This window comes from Thermobia domestica, chromosome 17, assembly GCF_964235325.1.
Source record: "Thermobia domestica chromosome 17, izTheDome1.hap1.1, whole genome shotgun sequence".
NCBI lineage: Eukaryota > Metazoa > Arthropoda > Insecta > Zygentoma > Lepismatidae > Thermobia > Thermobia domestica.
This window is the reverse complement of record NC_137470.1, coordinates 95527170-95552882: the sequence shown is the minus strand read 5'-3', so window position 1 is coordinate 95552882 and position 25713 is coordinate 95527170. Positions and strand designations below refer to the sequence as shown.

Here is a 25713-nt window from a genome sequence, read left to right as displayed (position 1 = left end):
GCACTAGACACGGCGATAACACTGGCGTGAGAAAGTACAGATAACGAACTACGAAAATTGTGAGGCTGGTGCCACTTTGGCTACTGGGACATCTGGTCAGCCCGTATTTCTCTAATCTATTATAATGTTTCCATAAGCGATTAAAGAAAGCACTTAATTCAGTTCCAAATAACTGCAGAATATATACTGTGCATATAATAAGTCAGGGAGAAACACTGAAATGGTTAGTCACTAACTGAAATGTTCTCAGCAAAAGCAACGTTTTAAATATATATATGAAAAAACGATGAAAGACGTCTTTGTCCAATTGTGTGGGAAAGAAGCAATTCCCACCAAGAAAGAACTTATGTGCGTTGCAGAATAAAGTATAAATTGAAAATAATGATCACTGTCTTGACGAAATATACAGTGTGTCCACAAAAAATCCTTCTATAACCTGGTAGCGGTTATATATGGTGTCCGAAACGTGGAACGACCTGTCGAGTGCACACGTGGACAGGTTGAGAACCCTTGGCTGTCTGACGAAGTATGAATAAAATTAGGTTTTTCACCTGAAAATTTAAAATAAGTTAGTTGGCAACACTGTCATATGGTGTGAGACTTACGTGCATAGACGATGAATGGTTTTTCACCTGAAAAAGGGCTATTTAAAATAGTTAAAGAACTGGCTCACTCACTACATGATGAGGTTCCTGCATGAGCAATGTCCAATCCAAGTGTTCCATGAAGTAATAAGATCCTCTTCAACAATTGGTGCAGTTGGGTTTCCTTATCTTCCGTTTCTTCACATGTTGAAACCATGCTGTCTTCCTGTGTGAGTATCCTCCATGGTTCTCCAACGATGAGTTGATGAGGGGAGAAGGGGAGATTTTTTTTTTTTTAACACTGGTGTGAGAAACGAGGTATGGTTGAAACACCTGTATGATAACTTTTTTTTTTAAAGTTCGCAGAAAGCGTTTGTAGGGCTATTAAAATTCTTTTTTTTTTTTAAACACATAAATACTTCTCGTAAAACGTTTAAGTGTTCCGTTTCGATCACTTTATTTGATATAATATGAAGTAAATACGTTATAGGGCTATTTAAATGCTTTTTTTTTTAACACATAAATGCTTTTCGTAAAATGTTTAAGTGTTCCGTTTCGATCACTTTATTTTGTGCAATATGAGATAAATATACACACTCAATAACTATTCATGAAAGCATTGACCTAAAGAATTATCAAATATCTCAATAAAAATTAGTAAATATACTGATATCTGTATTTAAAATATCAAAATGTGAATGAATAAGCAAATAGCAAAACATGTTAAAGGTACTAAAATATGCATGGAAATGTAAACACATGATAAACTGACAATATATAAACAAAATAAGGTTTTCACCTGTATGTCCTTTTTTTTTTTTTTTTTTTAAACTGTGCCTCGTGTTGTTTGGCAGAAAAGAACGAAAAATCGTTTTCCAAAAATAAGAAAAAATAAACTTAAGTGTCAAAATTGACGTTCATAGTAATTCCAAGAAATAAGCATGATTCTGCATATCAAAGAAAAGATCGTGATTTCGTTGACATGTACGAAGAAAATTCGGCACGCCATAAGATCAAATGCCATCTGCTCGTCAAGACTTTAGTTCGATAATGCTCAATACAACAAATGATTTTATTCTGAAACAAAGTTATTATTAGCTTAAGCCTAAAATAATGGTTGTTGTTTACTTCCATAAACGTAAACATTGTAGGGTTACCAAAATAGATGGGTATTATCTGCAAAAAATTTATTAATTAAAATGTTGAAAACTATTCAATATTGATCCAAGTTTTTCAAAGGTCTGAATCAAGGAAGTTGACTCACTAGTCCAAACATTCCTGAAAATAAATGGTCATTACACCATGAATTGACCAAAAGCATAGGTGGGAAAAATGTGTAATACTACACGTACTTACACACACAATATGCCATCGACACCTGCGAGGCAAGACTAGAAACGAGGAAAGGCCTGCGACCATAGGCATTTACAAAATGTTTCTATACATAACTGAAATATCAACACTAATATTCAGTAAAATACACGTATGTTCCCTGGAACATAACGTACATCATCCACCTGGAAAAAGATGTGTAAACACACAAATACAAATGCTCTCGTAGCATCGTAAAATATGTCTCTAAAAGACAAAATACATGAGACCTACTTAAAGAAAAACATGGGATACAAACAAAATATAGTCAACGACATTACAACTTTCTGGTCAATCTAAAACATCCAATTAAATTCCCTACAAAACGGTTATGTAATTTCACGACAGTTAAACTTCCTTAGGCATCTTCACTACAAAATATTCAAACTGATCTTATTAACACATTAAAATTCAAAATCGTCGAGCACACGAAATAATTAATAAAGTAATTTTTAAAAATCGTTATGGCTTCATGCTGTTCGAAAGAAAATAAGTTTATTTTTCGGGATCTATATCGAATTCGAATAGTTTCTAGGACATACTAGAACTAAAATATAATTTTCTCAAAATGAATAGAAACCATTACAACACATTAGCATACAAATCCACTTAATAGAATTACGGTTCATAAACATTAAAATATTCACTGAAATGTTACTAGACATCAAAATATACTCAAAAAATCTAACCTAAGAATACGCATGCTTAGTTATGGGTTACTATAAAGGAAGAAGAGAAATGAAAAACTATATTTTGCGATTGATGGCGAAAATACAGTTAGCTATGGAATATCCAATGGATTAGCCACATCCATTTTTGCAACAGATCTGCAATTCCAGGAAATATTGCCTCCCTGAAAAAAAAATATTTATCCCCATAAAATATCCTACCCGAAGAAGTTTCCCTACGGTCGTTCAGTGGTCTAGAGAAGACGAAAAAAAATGTTAATTAGAAATTACAAGAAAATATAGAAGTTAAACATATTTCCGCATATATATTAATATGAGGGGAAAAACGACCGTTCACCATCAGAATATCTGTTCATATAGTTCCTTCTACAATAAAAAGATTACTGCTTTCGTTCGGAGAATTATACTATTCACACGACATTCCTGCACATTCTATTACCAACAAGGAAATGTCTGTTATCACTTGTTTAAGGCTTAGCCTACTTTCCGTTCTAAACTTTTCTCTTCGAACAAAATATATCATGTCACATCCTGGAAATTCAAATAAGTCAAAATCGGGTAAATGACGTAAATGAGGTTCAATAAAATTACAGTAAACACTTCAAAATGAAAACGAAAATCTAAGATTTACACTGAAAAATAAATTTAACATTGATTATAAGTGTAAAATTCCATATTCTACGCATGAGATTACATACTAAGTTTCATTTACAAATACAGAAATATATACGTAACTAACAACTAAAATTTTCTTATCCTGGGCGTCTCGATACATTTTTTTTCTAAAAGAAAATCAAACATTAATTCTAAATAACATGTAATAACATATTTAAGAATTTCGAAAGTGGGAAGAAATCCTAAAAGATTTTTTTTTTTTTTTAATTTTAAAACATAATAAAAATATATATTATAACGCCAAAACATCTTCCCACTGGCTGAGGGTACGGAAATCTCGCCAAGATTTCAAATTGCTTTTAAAATGCAATTCCCCTACGTATTGGATACGTTAATTATTTACTAAAAAATCTAAATTCAAACATCTGAAATGAAAACGAAAAAATTAATGACATTAAACTAATAGTAAGTCAATGATAAGGTTTGCAACACTCATACACAGCTGACTGAGGTGTGAACTGCTACACGGAGCAAAGACAGAAAAAAGAAAAGAATTAATCAGCTGTATATCACCCGTTATTCGTAACCATAAACACAAGTGGTTCTACAGTCTGGCGACTGCCTTATCGAAACAAGAAAAAGAAAGAAAACATGTTATCTACTCTTTGCCGGACAGTTAAAAGCTGGAAGCAAAAATGAGTTTAAAAGAAATGCGTAGTTCTTCTTTTCGTGTCCAGGTGTTTTATCCACAACTAAAAGCAAAAAAGAAGAAAATGAATGAATGTCTATCACCTAACAGTTAAAAGAAAAATTGAAAGAAATGCGTTGCTTTCCTAAAAGAAAATTCGTATCAGTGTAAAAAGTTTTTTTTTTTTTTTTTTTTTAATGAAGTTAACCTCACTTAACATCTGTTTTAATTCCTGCTCTCTGTATAACTTCTACGTAATTGTAGTCCACCTGTAAGGTTAGGTGCGATTAATGGGATACACGTAGGCGTCCAATATGTGGAATTGAAGTAATAATGTAACCAAGGATCTCCTAAATAAAGAGATAGCAAACGGGTGGTTGATAAGTTATTAACCTGTAAAGGAGTTGAATTATTCTCATCGGACTTGTCGTTTTCGGAGTTCGACAAGTTGACTTCTCCACTAGGGGAAAAAGAGATTGGTTCTTGAATTTCATTAACAGGTGACAAATTAAGGTCATGCAAAAGATCTTCTGGTAGTTGGCGACGTGCCAAGGCCATCCAAATTTCACGGGTTTCAGGGGTAGGTTCCCATAACTTGGTCCTGTCTATCGAATGAAGTCCTAAATATTCACCTGTGGAAGGGTCAACAAGTTCAACAACACGGTCATTAATGACCTTAACACATAAAAGGGGTCCTCGGTACAAATCAAAAAATTTTGATATTTCACCTTTCAATAGACTACTGATGTTACGCTGTTTGAGAAAAATCAAACTTCCTTGTTTTAAACGTCGTCGCTGTTGTTGACTATCGTTCCATCGTGCGTTCCTTTTTTCAATGATGGCTTTTCGTCGGTGGTCTGCCATAAGTAATTTATTCGACCAACGAATCCCATCTTCCTTATCAAAATCTTCAGATACCTGTAAACCAAAACGCTTAAAAATGGGACGAGAGAAATGAATATTAAGATACAAACTTGCTGGTGAAACACCAAGACTTTCAACGATGGAGTAGTTATGTAACAGAACTGCTTGCGTCAGGTTCTCGGCCCATTTATTATGTGACTGACAACATAATAACCTAAGGGTAGATACAAGAATTTTATTAGAGTGTTCTGTGATGTTACTCATGGGGTGATACGGTGTTGTATGATGGACTTTAATATTGTACTCTTGCATTTTAGATAGAAACTTTTTGCTATGAAACACTGCAGCGTTATCTGTCAGCACCGCCTGAACGATACCTAAATGCAGCATGTATATATCAAATAAACACTTGATGACTGAAGTAGCAGTGGCGTTCTTCAAGGGGTAAGCTGTACAATATTGAGTAAACACATCAACAGTAACCAGTGCGAAGCGCGCACCATTTTTGCCTGATGGGTATGGGCCTAAAAAATCAAGGGCTAATAAAGCTCTAGGTTCTGAATAAGGATTAGTGGACAAGAAACGAGCTGGTGGGTGGTGATCGGATTTAAATTGCATACATTTCACGCAATCCTTTAAATGTTTCTTCACATCTGATCTCATTTTGCTCCAATAAAATGATTTTGAAATGATCCGAAGCGTTCTGTCTACTCCCGGGTGATCTAAATCGTCATGGTAAGCTGTAAGAACGTTATTCACTAATGACCTGGGAATGCAAATTTTATATGAATCTGGGAAATGAAAATCTCTGTACAAAAGAATACCATTATCGAGTTTGAAAAATTTTTCCCAATTGCGTGAATTCCTTGGAAGTTCTTTTATTTCCTCGCCTGCTAAAAAAGAAATAATGGGGAAATAATCAGGATCTTCCTTTTGCGCGTTTTGTAATTCTTCAACTGAAATATTTGTGATTTTGTCTTGAATAGCCTGTAAAAGATGAACACGTTTAGTTGGTAATTCTTTGGAGGGGAAGAGACGTGAAAGCGCATCTGCACAAAGGTTCTCGGAACCTTTCTGGAAACGTATTTCGTACTCCAGCTGTTGTAATTCCAGGGACCATCTAAGAAGACGAGTGTTCCAAGGCTTGGCCTTATCTAACCAACTGAGATTTTTATGATCTGTAATAAAAATAACATGGTGACCAATTAGCAATTGACGCCATTTTCGGACCGCAAATACGATTGCAAGACATTCGATCTCACTCACACTATAGCGAGACTCAGCAGGCGTTAAAGTCCGACTAGCGAACTGGATTACCCTTTTCTGTCCATCACTGTACTGATATAGGACTGCACTGACTCCCAAGCGGGATGCATCCGATTCTAAGTAATAAGGTAAATTCAAGTCAGGGTGTGACAAGAGAACATCTTTACAAATATCGTCTTTAATTTGATGAAAAGCTTGTTCGTGTTCTTCAAGCCATTGCCACCGTTTTCCCTTTTTGAGAAGCTGAAAAAGAGGCTGCATTTTTTCTGAGAAATGAGGAATAAAATTTCGTGACCAATTAAAGAGGCCAATTACAGATTGCAAAGATTTAATATTGGTGGGTCTGGGTAAGTTACGAACCGCTTCTATAGTTTTTGGGTCTTTTTTGATGCCTTCGGGAGTAATCAAGAAACCTAGAAAAGATATGGAATTAGTGCAAAACGAACATTTTTCAATGTTAAGAGTAAGGTTGTGTCCTCTAAACTTTTCAAAGATTTGTCTCAGCAATGCAAGATGTTCTTCGAAGCTATCTGTAAAGCAAGCCAAATCGTCAATGTATCGTAATATTTTAGCATGTAACTCTGGTCCCAATACTTTTTGGAGCATACTGTTTAAAACACTGCTACCATTTTTGTAACCAAAACATGTGACTCGATATTGGTAATGCTGGCCTTCGAAATTGAATGCTGTATATTCTTGGGACTTAGGAGTAAGCAAGGCCTGATTATAGCTACTTACAAGATCCAGAGAACTAAGGAAAGGTTTACATTTTACTTTTAACAATAGGTCCTGTATGCCCTCAGATTTTGTTTGGCGAAGTTCGACAAACCGGTTCGGCAAGCGAAGATCAACACATATTCTTGGTTTCCCGTTTTTCTTGGGAACTACAAGGATAGGATTGCTGTGAACAGAATTTGAATGACAAATTAATCCTAATTCTAATAACTTATGAATCTCATCTCGTACATCTTGGAGATACTTATGAGGGATGGGATATTGTTTACGTACCAGTGGCTTGTCAGTTTTCACCTCCATCTCATAAACGAAGTCATTACAGAGACCTGGATAATTCGTAAAAATATCCCTATATTGTGATAAAAGAGAGTATAATTGCTTTTTCTGTCGGTTGTTTAAATTAAAAGTGCGGTTAACAGCATCTCTAATCTGCTCGTCTGTAGCACATTGTTTTACAAAAGTGGCAGCTGAAATAGAAAAATTGTTGTCTATCGTATCTCTCTCTTCATCTTCGGAGATTTCCTGAAAGTCAAAATTTTCTGGTAAAAGATTAATAATGGTTTTCAAATTATTATATTCCATGGAAATCGTACCATCCGAAAGATTAATTTGGCTTCTCAAAGCAGTAAGTGCATCAAGTCCTAAAATAAGATCCTGATTAAGAGATTCTGTAACATAAACTTTTACATAAACAGAAATGTTATCAATTTGAATGGTGACCAATGTGTAACCTCTTACTTTTCTTCTGGTTGACCCACTGAAATCCACTAAAAGTACATCATCAGCTGGAGTGAGTTTGGGTGACGTCACATCTGCGCTAATGCGTTTCCAAAGCGCTAAAGACATGAGGCACGTATCGGAGCCTGTGTCCGCCAGACATTCAACTTCAGTATTACAAACTAAAACTTTAAGTTTAGCAGAGATAGGGTTGGGTTGCGCATTAATATAATGGTCTAGACAGTCTGTGTCCGATTCGCAATCACTTCTAGCTAAATCAGGATTATTTACACTACAAATGTGAGTATGCGATACCAGAAAATGGTTAGTTGGACCTACAGTGGGATAGTATGTATTGGCCGGTACCCGGTCCTCAGTACCGCCTTCTAATTGTTTTCCGAGTGGCCAGAATTCCATTCATTACGTCGGTTTGACCGGTTTGAGTTGTTCCTATTGTTATGATTTTGCCTATTGTTGTTATTTCTACTATTATTATTCCTCCTTTCATTATTGGTACTATTGTTTCGCCGATTCCTAGAATTATCGTTCTTTCGTTCAGGTCTAGTGTTAGAATTATCGCGCGAGTTGCGATTCCTGTTCCGTTCCTCACTATTTCTCTGATCACGTGATCTCGAGGGTCGGTTCCTATTATTTCTACTATTGTCATGTCGCGTACGACCTCGGTTCTGATTCCTATCAATTCTCATATTATTTACACGCTGATCCTGGTACCTTTGATTATTACTCTTATTATACGAAAAATTTCGTTGGTTACTTTGGAAACTGAAATTTTGATTACCATTATAATTATTACCCTGCTTGTATCTTTCTTCTCTACGACTTTGCTGAGCATGTAAAGTTTCTAATTTTTGAATTGCGGCCAAAAACTCCCTGATATTATTACATGAATGAAGAAAGAGTTCAGTTTTAAATCTATTAGGCAAAGTCTGTATTACATCTGTAAGTATGAGAAATTCAGGCAATTGCGGTGTCAATTCACGAAGTTTATTGAATTGATCTAGCGCGAAATCGTGTACGGAACTATGTACCTTGGGATCGAACCTAGTACTCTTACAGGTTGATAGCCTGTGTTGTACTGTAGCTTTTCCCGCGAAAGCTTCAATAAGTGCTTGTTTGATTTGCTCATAGTTAGTAAAGTCGTCTTTCCTAATATTGTACCAACTTAATGAAACTCCTTGCAACAAATGTGGAATGAGTTTAAACAGAGCTTTATCAGAAAGGTTGGCTAATTGAGCTGTAAGCTCTAGCTTTTGCAAATAATTGTGAATTGATTCACTGGAAGGATCACCCTGAAATTTAGGAAAACACTGTATTTCCTTAAGCATGACATCGTCTTTTAATTTCGTATTTTTTCTCTGGCGATTAGTGAAAGTAACATTTTTGTCGCGCTTGCGCCTTCGGTCACATACAACCTTGATTTCTGAATCATCACTTGTGCTATCACTACTACTGGTGTTCTTACACTCCGAATAAGCCGAATCACTATAATGCCTAACTTGTCTAGGAGTATCTGTTTCTACTCGGGGTTCGAATTCTGACGCTCTATTTTCGGTACTTTCTACTCTCTGGGCGAGCTCTACCATATCACGCCTAATTTCTTTTATGTTCTTATCTATTGCCCGTATTTCGGCGCGACATTCTGCGTTAGATTCATTTTTTACCTTCATATTGTAATCTATCAGTTTCGCCTCTTCATATACCATTTTAATGTCTTTACCTTGCCTTTCTACGCGTTCAGAAATTTCCTCAATACGGTCATGCATCTCATCTAATTTATCAATTGTATCTATATGTAAACTAACGCAGCGTTCCTTATTAGCCTGACACACATCTCGGGCTGATTCCAACTGTCCTTGGAGGGATTGTGTGTAATCGTGCAAGCCTCCTAAATGATTCTGAATTTTACAGACTTTTGTTTCTATTTGTTCTACACGATGACATGTTTCTTCAGTCTGTTGCTTGACTTCGACGCTGGTCTGTGTGGCGAGTTCGATTGCCTGTTTAGTACTATGACTGACTTCGTGAAGCTGGTCATGAATCTTAAGTGTGATGCCATCGTATTTTTGTTCGAGGATTTCGTTCCTTCGTTTACTTTCGGCCTCCACATTCCTAATACTTTGTTCTAATCTTTGGTTATTTTCGCGACATTCCCTTTGTACAGCGTCTAACTTCTGACCTAACTCACTCTTTAGTTCTTTTTCTAATCTAGCTAGGTTTTCTTTATTCTCAGCACGGGACTCTTTACTTTCTTTCTCTAATCTAGCAAAATTCTCATCGTTTTTATCTACTTTTTGTTCTAATCTAGCGAAATTCTCTTTATTGTCTCTCATCGATTCTTCGAGAAGTGAACTCATTCTAGTTATAATATCTAATTCCTGATGTTCCATTTTGGACAAGAGTAAAACTTAAAACGTATGATTAGAATAAAATATATTATCACAAAAACATATGATTAAAATCACCTAAAAGAGATTTTTTTTAAGTTCCTGGTGCTAAGCTGAAAGAGAAATGGTATATTAAAATATTGATCTTATAATTATATTCGAGCACCAACGGTCTCGATTCGGGTCGGTAGTTCGGGCGTCATTTATTTGTAACCGTCCTCAGTTCGTGGTCCCTGTTCGGGCGCCATTTATTTGTAACCGTCCTCAGTTCGTGATCCATGTTCGGGCTGTCATTTATTTGTAACCGCCTGTAGTTCTGTTCGCTGTCCTTGGCTCGTGGTATTACCAATAAGTATACTCCTGATACTTTAACTTACCTGGACAGGACGACGAAGACCTCTCCAAGAAAGGTTACAAACTGTTTCCCAAAAAGCTCGTCGGTCTCAATAATGAGATGAGCATTAGGCGCCGAGAGGTTCGGGTGTCTCGTCTCGAAAACCTCACGGACGATCAGACGGTCATCCAGACCATAACGCACACAAACACCATTCATACATACAACGAAAACACACTGGGTTAAATGACACTATACTTATTTATTAGAACACTATTTTGAAAAAAAAAAATAATAACGAAGAGAAATGAACACAACACTGGACACTAATAAATTTTGCCGCTGAAATTACGTTTTGCCCTTTTCGGGAAATAGAGCCCTTTTTATATATATGATTATAATTCAGGTATCACTATAAATACTTTGCTCACACCATTAACACACTTGGGGGATTCGCACTGGGGAAAAGTTGTCTGGATCGTCCCACGATGAATCCAGTTGTTACGCTGAACAGTCCTGCAGCGTAAAGGCGAATCTTCAGCAAACACACAAAAGAAGATCTCCACAATGGAATACAGATATTGGAGGGCGCGTATGTAACATTTTAAACGCACAAGGTCTGAGGACCTGGGATTTCACTGATTGGGGCTAGCCGTAAGAAATCGTCCTTCACCGGCTAAATAGCTTGTGCCCCTTAACACAACTTATGTTTGAAGTTCAACGCGAGATGCGTGGTTGCATCTTCCAGACCTGGAGTCAAACTCCTCGAGCACCCAAGCTCAAGGTACGGGTTGCAATGGTCAACGGAAAAGTGTTGGCAGTTCACTTCAAAAATCACTCGGTTAACTCACCTGTATGCACATACAAACAGAATATAGAAAACAATTTATGTTAATTTTAGTCAACTGCCTATAATGCACTAGACACGGCGATAACACTGGCGTGAGAAAGTACAGATAACGAACTACGAAAATTGTGAGGCTGGTGCCACTTTGGCTACTGGGACATCTGGTCAGCCCGTATTTCTCTAATCTATTATAATGTTTCCATAAGCGATTAAAGAAAGCACTTAATTCAGTTCCAAATAACTGCAGAATATATACTGTGCATATAATAAGTCAGGGAGAAACACTGAAATGGTTAGTCACTAACTGAAATGTTCTCAGCAAAAGCAACGTTTTAAATATATATATGAAAAAACGATGAAAGACGTCTTTGTCCAATTGTGTGGGAAAGAAGCAATTCCCACCAAGAAAGAACTTATGTGCGTTGCAGAATAAAGTATAAATTGAAAATAATGATCACTGTCTTGACGAAATATACAGTGTGTCCACAAAAAATCCTTCTATAACCTGGTAGCGGTTATACCGTGTAAGGATGAAATATTGGTACATCAATACATTCGTTGCATTTTACTTCCTTACTTTTGCTTCCATTCGTTGCATCTCAGACTTCTCTACCATCAGAAATATTTGGATTCATGTTAATCTTTTAAATGTTCTTTGTTTTATCCTACCATGTGCTATGTACGTATTTTTTGTGTAAGCTATATGTTTTTATGTGTATTTAATTTTCTTTATTGAACCTAGTATTTCGTATTGCTTTTGGAGTTTAGCTTTCTGTTCAGCATCAAAGCTATATGAAACGTGGAGTTCCAGATCGCACCACACGAACCAAATTAGGCCCTGCTGGGAATCGAACCCTTTTTTTTCTTGGGGGGAGGGTTTAAATTGTAGAAAAGGGCTTCGAAAAGAAAAACTTAGTTTAAATCAGGCACCAAATGCTAAGTTTTTGCTGGGCGTGTTATTATTTTTGTCGACGCTAGAACCCGTTTAAGTTTGCTTGTTTGTCCATTGCACGACTATTACAAAGTTCCTAATATTGTATAGGTTGTGGTAATGGATTCGCCAAGGACAACACTGACTGTACAATGTTATGCCTTACGTTACCCATGTCTTAATTTTTAATTTGATATTCCAATGAAGCAGTACGTAGCCTACGAGATTGTCCATTTTTAAGCATATGCGTCATTTCTCCGTAACTTCAAAATCATTCGGAGTTTTTCCGTGGCGGCTGGTTGACTCATACCAAGAAGTAATGTTTAGCTTATAAACAACTCTTAATAATGAGAAAAATATCCTAATATGTGCAGTAAACATATACTCGACAAAAATGTATATGAGCGCGCTTAGTTGTATGCAGTTATGCTTACCAGGTGATGTCATACTTATTCGGTATACGTCGCATGTTTCCAAATCCCAGTTTGCGATGCTGCTGCTTGCAGATTTCTGCTTTTGGGCATTTTGACGGTTTTGGGAATCGGCGTTTTGACTCTATTTTTGTGAGATCTGATTTAGTCCCGCGTTTATATACAAGCTAAGATTTCATTGTTGTGTATAATCATTAAATAAATAAATGAAAAGTAGTATAAAAGGAAGAGGAGTCCGTCTGTGTAGATAACGAAAGTAAGGTGGAAATGATAAAGTAAAGTATGGTTAAAGAGCATTTTATTGTTACATTACATATAGGATTTTTTTTTTTTTTCATATTTTTATTTCCATAAAATATGTTTGTATCGTAGTTTTCATCCTGGTACTGTCACAGAAAATTCTATGAAAATGCTGAAATGCGCGACTTCATAATACATACTCTTTTTAATAGTTATATTGATACTAGCAGAAGTGCCCGGCTTTGCACGAAAACAAAAATATTTATGCACAATATTTGAAAATGAAAAACAGAATAGAATTAATAATGACCATAACGAAAAAGAACGTCTTCGGCGTTGTCCCAAACAGTATCTGGGCCAGCTTGCATGCACGTTTTTGACTAAACTTGAACTTAAATGTGATTAGTACTGTCACCAATCAGCTTTGCAACGCCGAAAACTATCGGTTCAAGAACATTCTTGGTCACTTTGAAAATTTTATTTTTTCACTCCTTGTCGATGCTGATGGCAGCTGAACATGAACTTAGCCGCCATCTGGAGTGTAACTATTCTATCAGAGACCCCGAAAACTATGTATTCTACACTAATATCGGTTGCTTTCTATTATTTTTATGTCATCACTAGGGCTCGGAAGTTGAAGACCTAAAAATCGCCTAAAAAGGACCTATAAAAAGACCTAAAAGTATCTAAAAGAGGACCTGAAAACTGGAAAAAGGACGTAATATAATGCTCAAGAAACACAAACTTCCGGTAGGTCTGTCCTACCACAAATTGAAGTACAAACTAAAATAATAAAACTTCCCCATCCTAATTTCCCCCCCCCCCCCCCCCCCGTGCTGGAGGGCATTGTTACGCCTATTTATCTGACTTTGATTGTTGCAGATCTGGTCTTATCAGTTCAGTCGTTGAAGAATGTCTTACTGGAATTTTCTTTACTAAAGGAAAGATGTTTAAGAGATGGTGGTGATTCGAGTTAATGGGCAGTAAATTTATTGTCGAAAGATGAAGTGCAAAAAAAGACCAATAAAAAAAAACGAAAAAGAAAAAAAGAGGACAAATAAAATCCACAATTTTCTGGCCTACAATGACTCAAAATGGACATATGTTAAGCCTCGTCTTTGGGCACTCGTAATAAAGAGGATTTTTCCTCAACTTCCGGGCCCTAGTCATCACCCATTTCCAACCTAGTGGTGTTTTATCTCCATAGTATTTTCTGTTTGCAGACTGTAAGTCATATGTGTATCTCATCTTGTTTTGAAAAATGAGTTTACGTGCCGAGTTTCATTTTCCTAACACAAGGAACTCATGAGATACTCAATATTTGGCATAAATTTTAAGGCATCTCTCATTCCTTTCAAGATACTCATAAACGAATTTTTATACCCTACAGTCTCTTCTCGACTTCGATCTGTTCGGCATACTTCCGTATTTTTCTTTAGAAAATGATGTACTTGAATTGTTTTTAGAATTATACTATAATACATAGGATCTTAAATCTATTTGGCCTGTTGTAAAAGTTAAAAATAGAGGTTTCTGTTCGGAGCGCCAAATTTTGTATAAAGGTTTAGAAACTAGTGAGGTGTTGGGTTCGTGATCCGGCTGCCACAATTTACCTTATGTGCACCACTGTTGAAGTCACCGTTCCCGAAACTAAGGTAGTTTATGACTTGATACGCCACTGTATCCGACCTCGGCATGATGTCACACATGTAGTTTGAATGAAAGAACAGAAATGAGGATGTATCCTCTATGCTAATAAACCAAACAAAAGAGTGAGCTACATGAATCACCGGGTGTTTAAAAAATATAGTTTTTACACGGAAGAATGAGATCTTGAAAGGGAAAGTGACCTATTTGGGTTTCCCTGTTAATTAAATGTTTAGTGATAAAGAAAATAAAGACTGGTTTCACGGTCATGAAATCCTATCTTCCCGCGGTATTCCAGGACTTTAGGAAAATAAGATCCCCTAAACCGTGAAAACAAGCGAAAATGTATTTGTTTTACTCTTGTAGCTATTTATATTATCACATACTGCAGTGCTGAAAAAGAGTTAGGCTCTAATGTTTGATGTATAGAGACGAATTAGACTGAGTTTCACTTTCCATGAAAATTGAAATAAACGAATTTTGAAATAAGTGGACAAATATCCTGGACTCAAATTTTGACTGAAAGTCCTGAAAATCAGTTTAGTTCCGTCCGTGATAATTGCACTAGAAATTTCCTGCATTTCCTAACATTTTGACCTATCAAAGCCTCATAGAAACGGTATTATTATTATAATTATTATAGAGGTGAGGGATGCAATAAGTGGCTTACAAAAGAAAAGTTTACAAATTTAGGTTAACAGTGAAAAAAGCTTTAATGATTAAAAATAAATGTTAAAGAAATCAAGTATATACGAAAGAATAACAATGAATTTTGAAAGTATAATAACAAATATAACAAAAAAGAGGGTAAGGCCGTAGCACCAAAATGTAATCTAGTCAAACGTATTGCAATTTTTCTCCTTCTTGACCTTTGACTTGAATTATTTTCTGAATAATTTGACATACTTGAACCAGGCAATGACGTAGTTCTTCGTTACAAGTTTTAACTACATTAATTTTGATTTATTATTACACACTGATTTCTTGAAAATAATGATTCAAATATAATTAACTTATTAACCTTACATTGACCAATATCAATTGACATAATTATACGGATCAGCAGATAATCGCTCTTGAACAGTTGATACATCATCTCAGGATTTATAAAATTAAAACGAATGTGTATATCTTCTCTGGAATCTTAGACTAAGTAAATCAAGTAAATTAATGGAAAGAGTGACATAAGGAAATAGAGAAGTCATGATTTTTAAAGAAAATTGATAAAGTTTGAAAGAAAACTGGGACTGCCTAATAAGAAGAATTGAGTGATAGCTGAGTTTTGATTTTTACAACTACGACTAAGCTTTGGGGCCTAGCTGATACATATTTGCATATTTCGGTATTAGCAATAAACATAGATTATATATATCAATACGAATTACATTGTCATTTTAGCACACACAGAAATATACTAATATACATGTATAGGGATGAGATATTGAAATGCATACACATAACACAATTAATACATGAATATTATATATAGATCAAAATATTATATAGATAGATAGATATAGATATAATGCAAAGACTTCTGTTCAAAAGGCTTTGGGTAAATTTAATTGTTTTCTGCAGTTTATTATTATTATTATTATTATGTTGCAACATTTTCTTTTGACCTGGTCGTTGATTGTTGTCTTTGCGCATAGATCTTGATCTCCCTATTACTTAGGAGTATCAAGATAATTAGTTGATTGCGACTTTGCTTAGCCTAACGTTTTCATGATATGTAAATAATTATTCATTTTCTAGAATACCATGTCTAGCCAACGGGTACCCTATCCTTAACATGATTACCTATAAGATTTATGTATTTCATTTTTCTAACCAATACTTCTCTGTTTGATTTCTCAATTCTACATTCTTTCAACTCTCATAAGAATACTAATTGAAGTTAATTTTCATTTCACAAATACCTACTAGAAAATGTTAACACATATCATTATTTCATACTAACAAAAATATTCACTGCGTGAGATTACGTATTATACATACAAGTAATGCTTGGCCATAGTATGCTTTTGGACATTTCTAAATAATTTGACATAAAAAAAATAAATCATAACTTGAACGCTGGCGTTACTTTCTGAACTAACATTACATACTTAATATCATAAAGAGTTTCTGGAGTTTTTAGGAGTTACATCTCGTTAGTTTCTTTTCATGGACAAATTTTAAGCTACATCTTGTGGAAGCAATTTACTAAAAGATTTCTTTAAGTCAACAAGAAAAATGTAGAAGTTTTCAAGATTATTCAAAATCGCCATAATTTCTCGAGAGCTTAAAAAAGACTTTTAAAACTGAAGATATTGCTTATTTACGTCCAATGTCCGAAATAGAATACTTATTTCGAAGTGATGAAAGCAAAGTTAACGTCTTTCCAAATATCAGTTATTCTGGCATTAGTGTTTACGCGGCAACGTCTTACATTTCTATTTAAGGATGAAAATTTGTCTCTCAACACCAGTAAGTAAAATAGGTTGGTCCTACCTTTCGCTGCCAGTGCTGTTCTCACCACATACACACAGAGGTCTTCGCAGTTCCTGGGTTGGTGACCCTTTGACGACACTTCCGGATGCTGGATTGCGCTAAGGAGAATTGCTGGGCCTTCATTTCTATCTGCATGAGGAGACGAACCCTAGACCTTCCTTCCTCACTGTCGGAATCCACTTGACACTTCCTTTCCTCGCTATGCGTGGCCAAACTATAGCACTCCTTGTCACTACACTTCACTAACACCATTTGTTTTTGTTATCTCAGGTGTGTGTGTGTTTCAGAAAATGTTCTCAAAAAGTGTCTATGAATCTAAGTTTCGTGCTTGAGCCATGATGCTGTTACTGTTTAAATATTGTGATCACTAAGTCTCGATAGGATGTAACGAGAGACTCAGATATGTAAATAACTTGATTCTTGATACAAGTTTGTGGCTCGCTAAAGAAAGTGATGAGTAAGTAGCGTTTACGTCAGTCCGTGTTGTGGAATTTGGACACTGCTGCTATGTGTTAACTTAGCCTGCCATCATTGTTACGATCAACTTACGTGTGTGTGTATAATTCTATATGGTGTTGTATTAAGTGTATGAATGAAGTCGAAATGTTGTATTGTACACCATTGATGAGTTCAGACTGTCTCGAGGTTTTTAGTTACCAATTTTCCTGATGATTTGGATCCGTCTATAACCTATTTTCTGAATTTTTCTTCTTTCTGATTCGTTCAGTGGTTTTTGCTTGTGTTTTGGATTTTTAATTAAGGTATACGCCGCTTAACGGTGCTGGAGCGTCTGTTTTCCTAAAAACGTGATTTTTTAACATTTCACAATATGCTTCTAAAATTTTCTGGAATTTAGAATCGGCGACGTTCCGTCCTGTGCGTGACTTTGTTAAATTCTCAAAGATGTGTAAAAAGTTTATCACATCTTGGTTTGGAGATGAACGGTCTGAAATGTGCTCTTCGCAATTTTTCAGGAATTATCTTCCATTCCGATTCCATTCAATTTGGGTAGGTTTGCCGTTCCCTTACTCTTTTACAAGATGGTGCTAAGAGTTTTTCGACTTCCTTGTCCCTTTCTTCACTGGATCGATGGTTCTCTGTGTGCGTGTGTGTGGTCGGATGAGAAACAACGATGGACAGTATTGTTAACCCTTTCTATTGAAACTGTTGCTCAGAAAAAAAAAGGCACCTTGTGCTTGAACTAGGAGGAAAACTAAAGAAAATTGTGATCCTGTTTGATTTGAGTCTTTTTTTTAATACATAGACTCAAAATTTTAAATGATATTCATTTCTAATAAGATGTATATGAAATTAAATAACAATGGACATGGATAGCTATTGTTACACTATCAGGGTGTTTTTTTTTTTTTTTTTTTTTTTTTTTTTTTTTTTTTTTTTTTTTTTTTAAGTTAAGTAAAAGAACTAATGTCTTTCGGTTACCGTGTATAATACCAACCTTTATTTTAAAAAAAAGAAATGAATTTACATAACACAGGGCAAATTAAAGTATAAGAAAGAGAGTCCCTCACCACAAAGCATGATTTTTTACAATATAAAATGAAAAAACGTGAGAGACCAGAATAGCTTAGATTTTCGAATAACAAAACTTTATGTATAATAAGGTAAAGAGGAATTTATATGAATAAATGTGATAAAAGAGATCTTCGCAACTCTTCAACTACCACGCTATTTCACTTACGCTTCTGGTTCGTTCGAGACTCCTCTCTTCCGAGCAGGATGCAAGGTTTTTTTTTTTTTTTTTTTTTTTTTTTTTTTTTTTTTTTTTTACGTATCTTTTTAATTAATACACAAAATCTTTTACCTCTAGCACAAACCTATGTGATCATTGTCACTTCAGAATTTTTGTTCTTAACTTTTTCGGTAATTTGTACCCCATTAAGATTGGATATACGTATCTTATTTTCTTAAATTTGTTTCTCATCATTATGATGGCTTAGAGGCCTGGATTGACAAAACACATTAAATTTATCACTGCTCTTTGAATATTTGTCCCTAAGTTCTTTCTTTTTTAAAAGTAATATTTTATGGTACTGAAAAAGAAACAATAGTATTATAAAAATACATTTATATATGTAGTTTATTGTATATTTTTAAAAATTTCACTGTCCTCTTTTTAACACACTTAGAAGCATGCCAAGCCAACGGTATGGATTTAAATGCCGGAGAAACATACAAACGAACAAATATACATTTTTAGATATTGATGATTTTTGCATTGATGAGTTTACATACCGAGCTTTCTTGAAATGCTTAAATACTGTTTAGTAATGGATGTTGGTCCTTGGTAATATCATAATTCTTTGCATGCCGGTCTTGCTCGACTTTCGCCAGAGTATCATTCACTTTTGCTATGATTGGTCACTTACTCCGAGAAGCATCTAAAATTTCCAGAACGAATGCGACTGAACCTTTTTTGGGCTGTTGCTTTTGATAACGTATCTTGCTAATAAACAACACAAATTTGTTCACGGACCTGTACAGCATTTGCACCATTACCCAAATAAAACTGTAAAATGTAGCATAGTTCTGCGGAAAGTTCACTCATCTTCACGGTGCTTTTTACACATCTATTTAGATTCAATTGTCAGCCGTCAAATGACGTTAGGCCTGACCCACTTCGACCCATATGCCCTAAGATTTGGGACACTAACACTGTCTTGTGCGCATAAGAGTGAAGATTATCTGATATTTGAGGCGTCTAGTATCAAAATCCGGCATATCCATTTGGCTTAGTTTCGAGTAATCCCGCAAAACGTGCAGTGAACCTCCATGTACACGCGTACAAAGTCTCGTATTTGAACTAGTTTTTTAGTTTGAAATATTAAGCTTTTAAACAAAATTGTTTCCGTGGAATTCCTTTAGATTAAACATATAACAAGCGATATATAACTGAATTTCGGTAAAAAAAAAAAAAAATGAATTTGGTGGCTTTTGATACTAGGCGCTTCATTTACACTATAATCAGATACGTAATTTTAGTGTTGGGTTTCGAGGGAACTATTAATTATTGCATCACACTTTTTCTCCATGTTACCTTTGTCCAAATTCAGTTGGGGTTTGTGGTTCTGATGGAGAACGACTGTTATACATTTCTGTGATGGAAGACGTTGTGCAAAGTCCTTTTATGCGTTTAGTTTTATGTTTGGAAGGATGAGGATGTATTGACAGTCTTTTTTTTATTTCCTCTTCTAGTGTCTGTAGTGATCTTTATCCAGATTGTGATGTTTCTTTTGGTAATGCCGATAGGCAGATTAATTGTAGGCTACACTACAATTACCATCCACTTGGTAAACTCCAGACGTTGATAGTTTATTTACAAAGTAATTTTTATATCTCGATAGTTTTCTGTGTATTGCGTGTCAATTTTCTGTGATCTATACGTGAGGCTAAAACGGTATCTAGATTGTATCCATTTTTGTTATTTAAATCTATTATGGATTCGTATTTTCTTTCTGGTTCCTGTGGGGAGGGGCCACGTAAACGGTTTGGATATCTGAAGTAACATCTGATGGCTTAAAATGTCTAATATCAGTATCGAAAGGGCTAATTTGATCGTTTTATGATAAAATCTGCTGTCACTTAGAACAACTGAATGTGTGTGCTTTAAGGGTATAGAACTAACCTAGATGCTAACTCTAAGCTTATTTATATTCAGAATTAGAGCAACTAAAACAGAAGTTTACTTTCAAGTAGAATTTTATTTACTTGTTTTTAAAAACAAGCTAAGTACGCAAATTTCGACCGGAAAGTGACTTAACAAATTTTACCTTCGATGGACAGTTAGCTAGTTTTAATATGTAAAAGTGAAACTGATCTTGTGTGGGATCGAGTCACGGGTAAATCACTGCACCGTTCGAAATGAATTTTTGAATGTAGCTATATTCTATTTCAAACTGAGAATTTATAATATCAACTTGATTAAAGTGTATGTCCTGAGGGGTGAATGAAGAGGTCACAATTTGTGCGAAAAATTTAGTATCTTATGAGCCTAAGTTAAGAAGATGAAACTGTGTATACAAATTTCTAATACAAATAAGCACTTACATGTCTCAGCGTGTTTTAAGGGGTATTTTCTATATAATGTTTTCGCCTAATTGAAATTGACAATGTTGTTTGTGATCGTATTATGAGCAAACTGCCGAACCATTTTGAGGTGGATTTTGGCACATAGTTAGTACATACTCCGAATTAGGATTTTATAGTATCAGTTTGATTTAAAGAACGTACCTTAAGAGAAGTGTGTGCGGTTCAAGATGTATTTGTAAAACAGAATATTAACCCTAGGAACACCAAGGTATTTTTAGGTTACATGAAACACCGAGGCCCATAACTTAAATGTCATAATTTCTCACGGAAAATAATTTATCTTGTCTGATATGAACTTGGAATGTCTAAGACATTATATGTATTTATTCTCTAAAATTCTAGGTACAGTGTTGCCAACTATATATATGTAATTGTTTAAGTTACGATTTTTTATTTATGCCACTAACTACGACCTATTTATTTTATTTGTATAGAAAAACTATCATAAAAATCAATAGCAACTTTAGTACACTGTTGTATGTGTGCAAAGGCGGCTTCTAATCGCATTTCGGTGGTGGTACAGTACAGTGGGGTGGAATGAGGAAGAGTGGGGTATAGTTGTATTCCAATGAATTCAGGGTTAACCTTTTATACTTTTCATCCCGGTTATCCTTGAAATGGTGAAATTATTTTAAATTTTGTTTTCGCGAAAAGATAGCGTGAGAGACCTTCATTGGGCACTTTAGAGGATGTCACCAGAGAAGCAGTGTTGCCAACCCAACATAAAGTTACAATTTTTCTGTTAGCGCAATGGCAGGTTTTAGCACCTATGGAACGCACATGTAAAACGTAGGCAAACAAACTACAACTTGTCTGTCAGTTTTACAAACTAACACCACTACAGCATCATGAATATTACAAGGTATTCACTGCAAAATACGTACCACAGCTTCAATTTGTTCCATTTGCATTTTCAAATAAAATGTTCAAATCACTCATCAAAATCTGACAGGTTTATTTCCACTTCGCTATATTCGAGCTCACTACCTTCTGTGTCCAATCATTTAAGTTCTTTCTCAATTGAACTTTGGCGATGAGCACGATTTGCCATTGTTCCAATGCTGCTGCAGAAGAATTGCTTCAACGTTATCGAACAAAAGGAGATCAGTTACTACGAAGGATTGTTGCAGTTGATGAAATCTGGATACGAGATTTTGAACCAGAACTGAAGTCTCAGTCGTCACAATGTAGAAGTTCCGACTCTCCACGCCCAAAAGAATTCCGCTGCCAACAATCAAAGGTTAAACTCATGACGATATTCGCGTATGACATGAATGGAGTGATAGCTACAAATAGGGTGCCACAGAGGACGTCTGTAACAGACGCATAGGACAAGCTGTTTGTGCAAAATGTTTTGTTTCCGAAAATTCGTCAAAGAAGGCCTGATATGCTTGCAGCTGTTTTCCTCATTCTACACGATAATGCAAGACCACATACTGCCCTACAAATGAGAGGGAACACTCGATAAGTATGGAATGTTTCCTACTCGTCGAGTATGGGACGACTTCCCCACCCACCGTATAGTCCTGATTTGAGCCCACCAGACTTCCAAATTGAAGGAACCACTCCGTGGAAAACGTTTTGGTACAATTAACGAAGCTTCCTGTGAGGTGTCCCGAGTGATCAGACAGGTCAACAATGAGGATGCCCTATCCAGAATACAGACTTTACCTAAACGTTGGGAAGCTTTCATAAGCAAAAATGGAGATTATATTGAAGGCCTGTAAAGGTATTTTGTACAACAAATTTACTTCCATATTATATTTCAGTGTGCAGAACTTTTGAAATGACCCTCGTGTATTGAACCTAGCCGATATATGGGTGTAGCATGTATGGGGCTTGGATATACTGCAGTTAGTAAAACGCAGAAGTGCGTACAGTAGAACACTGAAACAGTAAAGGCATTATCCAGCGTCGAAAATATAGAAAAATACACTCGTCTTTCTTTCTCTTTTCTTTTCTCTTTTCATTCGAAGTACTGAGTGCTCATTTACGCCCCTTGTAAAAACCTACATACAGTATTTGCAAGACTTTTCCTCAGGAGACGCCACGAACTTAACTAAAGAAACATCTCAACCAAAAGGACTCTCCCTCTCTCTTTGTCTGAAGAAAGAACACCCAAATGCATTGTTTTTTGAGCATAATTGTGACTAATTTTATGAATCTATAATTACTTATTATAATACACAAAATGCGATACAAAATTTACAAATTGATATTTATATTGCAAGTTGCTACACAAAATGTGAATTGTAAAAAATTTTTTAAAGAAAGGTTGATATATTCCTCTCTTTATTAAAAATAAGCAAACATGTGTCCAGCGTTTTTGAGAATTCCCTTTTTAAAGGGGGGACTGGGGGGCATTTCTTATAATGTTTTCGCCACATTAAAATTTGTTTTTTGTTTGTGCTCGTATCACAGTAAAACTACTGACCAGTTTAAAATCAATTTTATCGTTTTACTTTGATTAAAGGGCATATCGTAAGTGGGGATTCCAAATATGTTTAGCGGGGATTTTTTTTTGAATGAAAATGCGTATTCTATGAGTTTCATATATTTTTCATAAACCTATTGTCTTCATTCAGAAAACGGACATTTTAGGTAGCTTACTGTAAAAGTGATAGATGAATGGGTTCAGTACATTTTAACTGCCATCCGTATTGGTTTGTGTGTATTAATACTATTTGTTTTTTTCCTTGCAGATAAGTAAGAGAGAGATGAAAGCAGGGATCGCTCCTCATGGAAGAAGGAAACGAGAACAACTTCTTGAAACCAGTACCTGTTCAAGATTGCAGCACATGTCATGATTGATGAGAAGTTTGCCTCCAATGTTCATATGCAGTGTTTATATGCAAAGTCGTCAGAGGAAGTACCCATTAGGATGTAACATTTGCTCACGTCGAATTACGGCTAAGTTAGATTTAGGTGTATAAATCAAAGATACAAAATGAGAAGTTTGGTACTGTAAATGAAGAGGATATTGCAAGTGTGTTGTGCTGTTGTAAATGAATGTAACATAAACAGTTTAACGTACTTTGAAAATGAGTACAAACTGCATGTGGAGAATCCGAAATTGTCCTACAAAAAGTGATCAGTTCCACATAAAAGCCGTCAAACAACTGCTCGTATGTGTTTTAGTTATTCCGGAAGTATTATTTAGATAAATATTGAGTTGCGTACTAAGTGTTAGATTAACTTGTTATTTGCTTGGTTATTCGTAGTTAGGCATGATGCCTAAAGACAAACAATGTATACTATTCCATCATCTGAAATGTCCTATTTATCAATCTTTACCATGATAAACAATTTCTGTTTGAGACATTTTTATTGAAGCCAAATAATAATTTATAAACCAATGCACATATTTATTTTGTAATATTCCAAGCTAAATTCTCATTGTAGTATGTTCCAACAATTTATACTAAATCTACAATATATGATTTTGACAAACATATCTGTCACTACCATAAATCATGTTGAGCAACTAACCACAAACTATATATGAGGCGCTGCGGGTAGTGAGACCAAACTCAGAAAAAGTTACGTGAAATCTGAACTCTCGAAATCACATTTGAGATGTTCGAGTAGTAATACCAAATTGTTCTATAGAAGTCAGTTCTTGTGCCTATATGTGTAGTTTATAGAAGTCATTCAGTTTTCCCGTAGAAAATACAGTTTCAGAATAAATTAAAATTATTTTGACCGTTCAGTGTTAATTTTCAGAAAACAAGCCTGTGTTGAGTTCGCCCTTACTACCCGAAACGCCTTATATATTCAGTAAGAACGTTGTTCTTAACATTAGAGTCTGTGCCACTAAAGTAAGATTTGCAGCCAACCCAAATAACTAATTAGTTTCCTCAACAGACAGGATAACCTATAATATGAAGTAGACAGTTGCTAATAAATGAGGTATAGAATCTTCCACCAAGGACAAGCTCTTTTTTTTTAGTTAAACATAAATTTCGAGCCGATAAAATTCCAAACCTCGAGATTTCAACATATTAATCTTATTCAACTCAAGAGTGAATTCAAAAGACGATTTAGTTAGATTTGATTAAGACAACAGACTTACGCCAAACACGGTGGAATTGATTGGAAAATCATCCATAAACGATGACCAAAGTACAAACTCTGAAGATCCTTCAGCGGCTTACGCAAATAGTGAGTGACATCGCGGAAGCTGGACACGAATCAGTTGTTGCTCTACCCCTTCCCTTGAAAAAAATGTGAAAGTTAATATAACCAGTTTAGTTGGTAATAATGTGAATTGCGAATTTCAGCCAACAAACTAACGAACCAACTAGAAAACTTTTCAGAACAGAGGAAAGCAACTCCTGATACTGAAAGTTTAGATACAAGAACTTGAACAATTAAGTCATGAGTATGGAAGTAGTAACGAAACTCCAACTGAACAAGAACATAAGGTAAATGCACCGGATCTCGACATGTTATAAAAGTATACTTCCGTCTGCCTTAGGACTCCCGGGTGCAGGTACCACTTATAAACGTACACTCTCGGGTGTAGGCATCATTTTTAAAAGTACACTTCCGGGTGCAAGCGAAACCCTATAAAGAAATCTTGTGCACCTCAAAGACATGACCCTGGTGAATAACACCATCTGTAAAGGTTTTTTTTGTAAGTATGAGTGTTCAGGGCAAAAGGTACCATATGTAAGGGTAAATTCTGAATGAGTGGATTGTTCCATCACATTCCGCACTAAAATTCTAGATATTTTGAGATGAATGAGT

General features: G+C 35.4%; 1 long non-coding RNA gene across 1 annotated transcript in view; it reads left to right on the top strand.

Annotated features, from left to right (window-relative positions):
* Positions 1-24416, top strand: part of LOC145673907 (uncharacterized) — a 79489-nt gene extending 55073 nt beyond the window's left edge. The window contains exon 2 of the long non-coding RNA XR_014128843.1: positions 23667-24416. This is a non-coding gene — a long non-coding RNA (uncharacterized LOC145673907). The remainder of the gene's footprint in view (positions 1-23666) is intronic.
* Positions 24417-25713: the final 1297 nt, after the last annotated feature.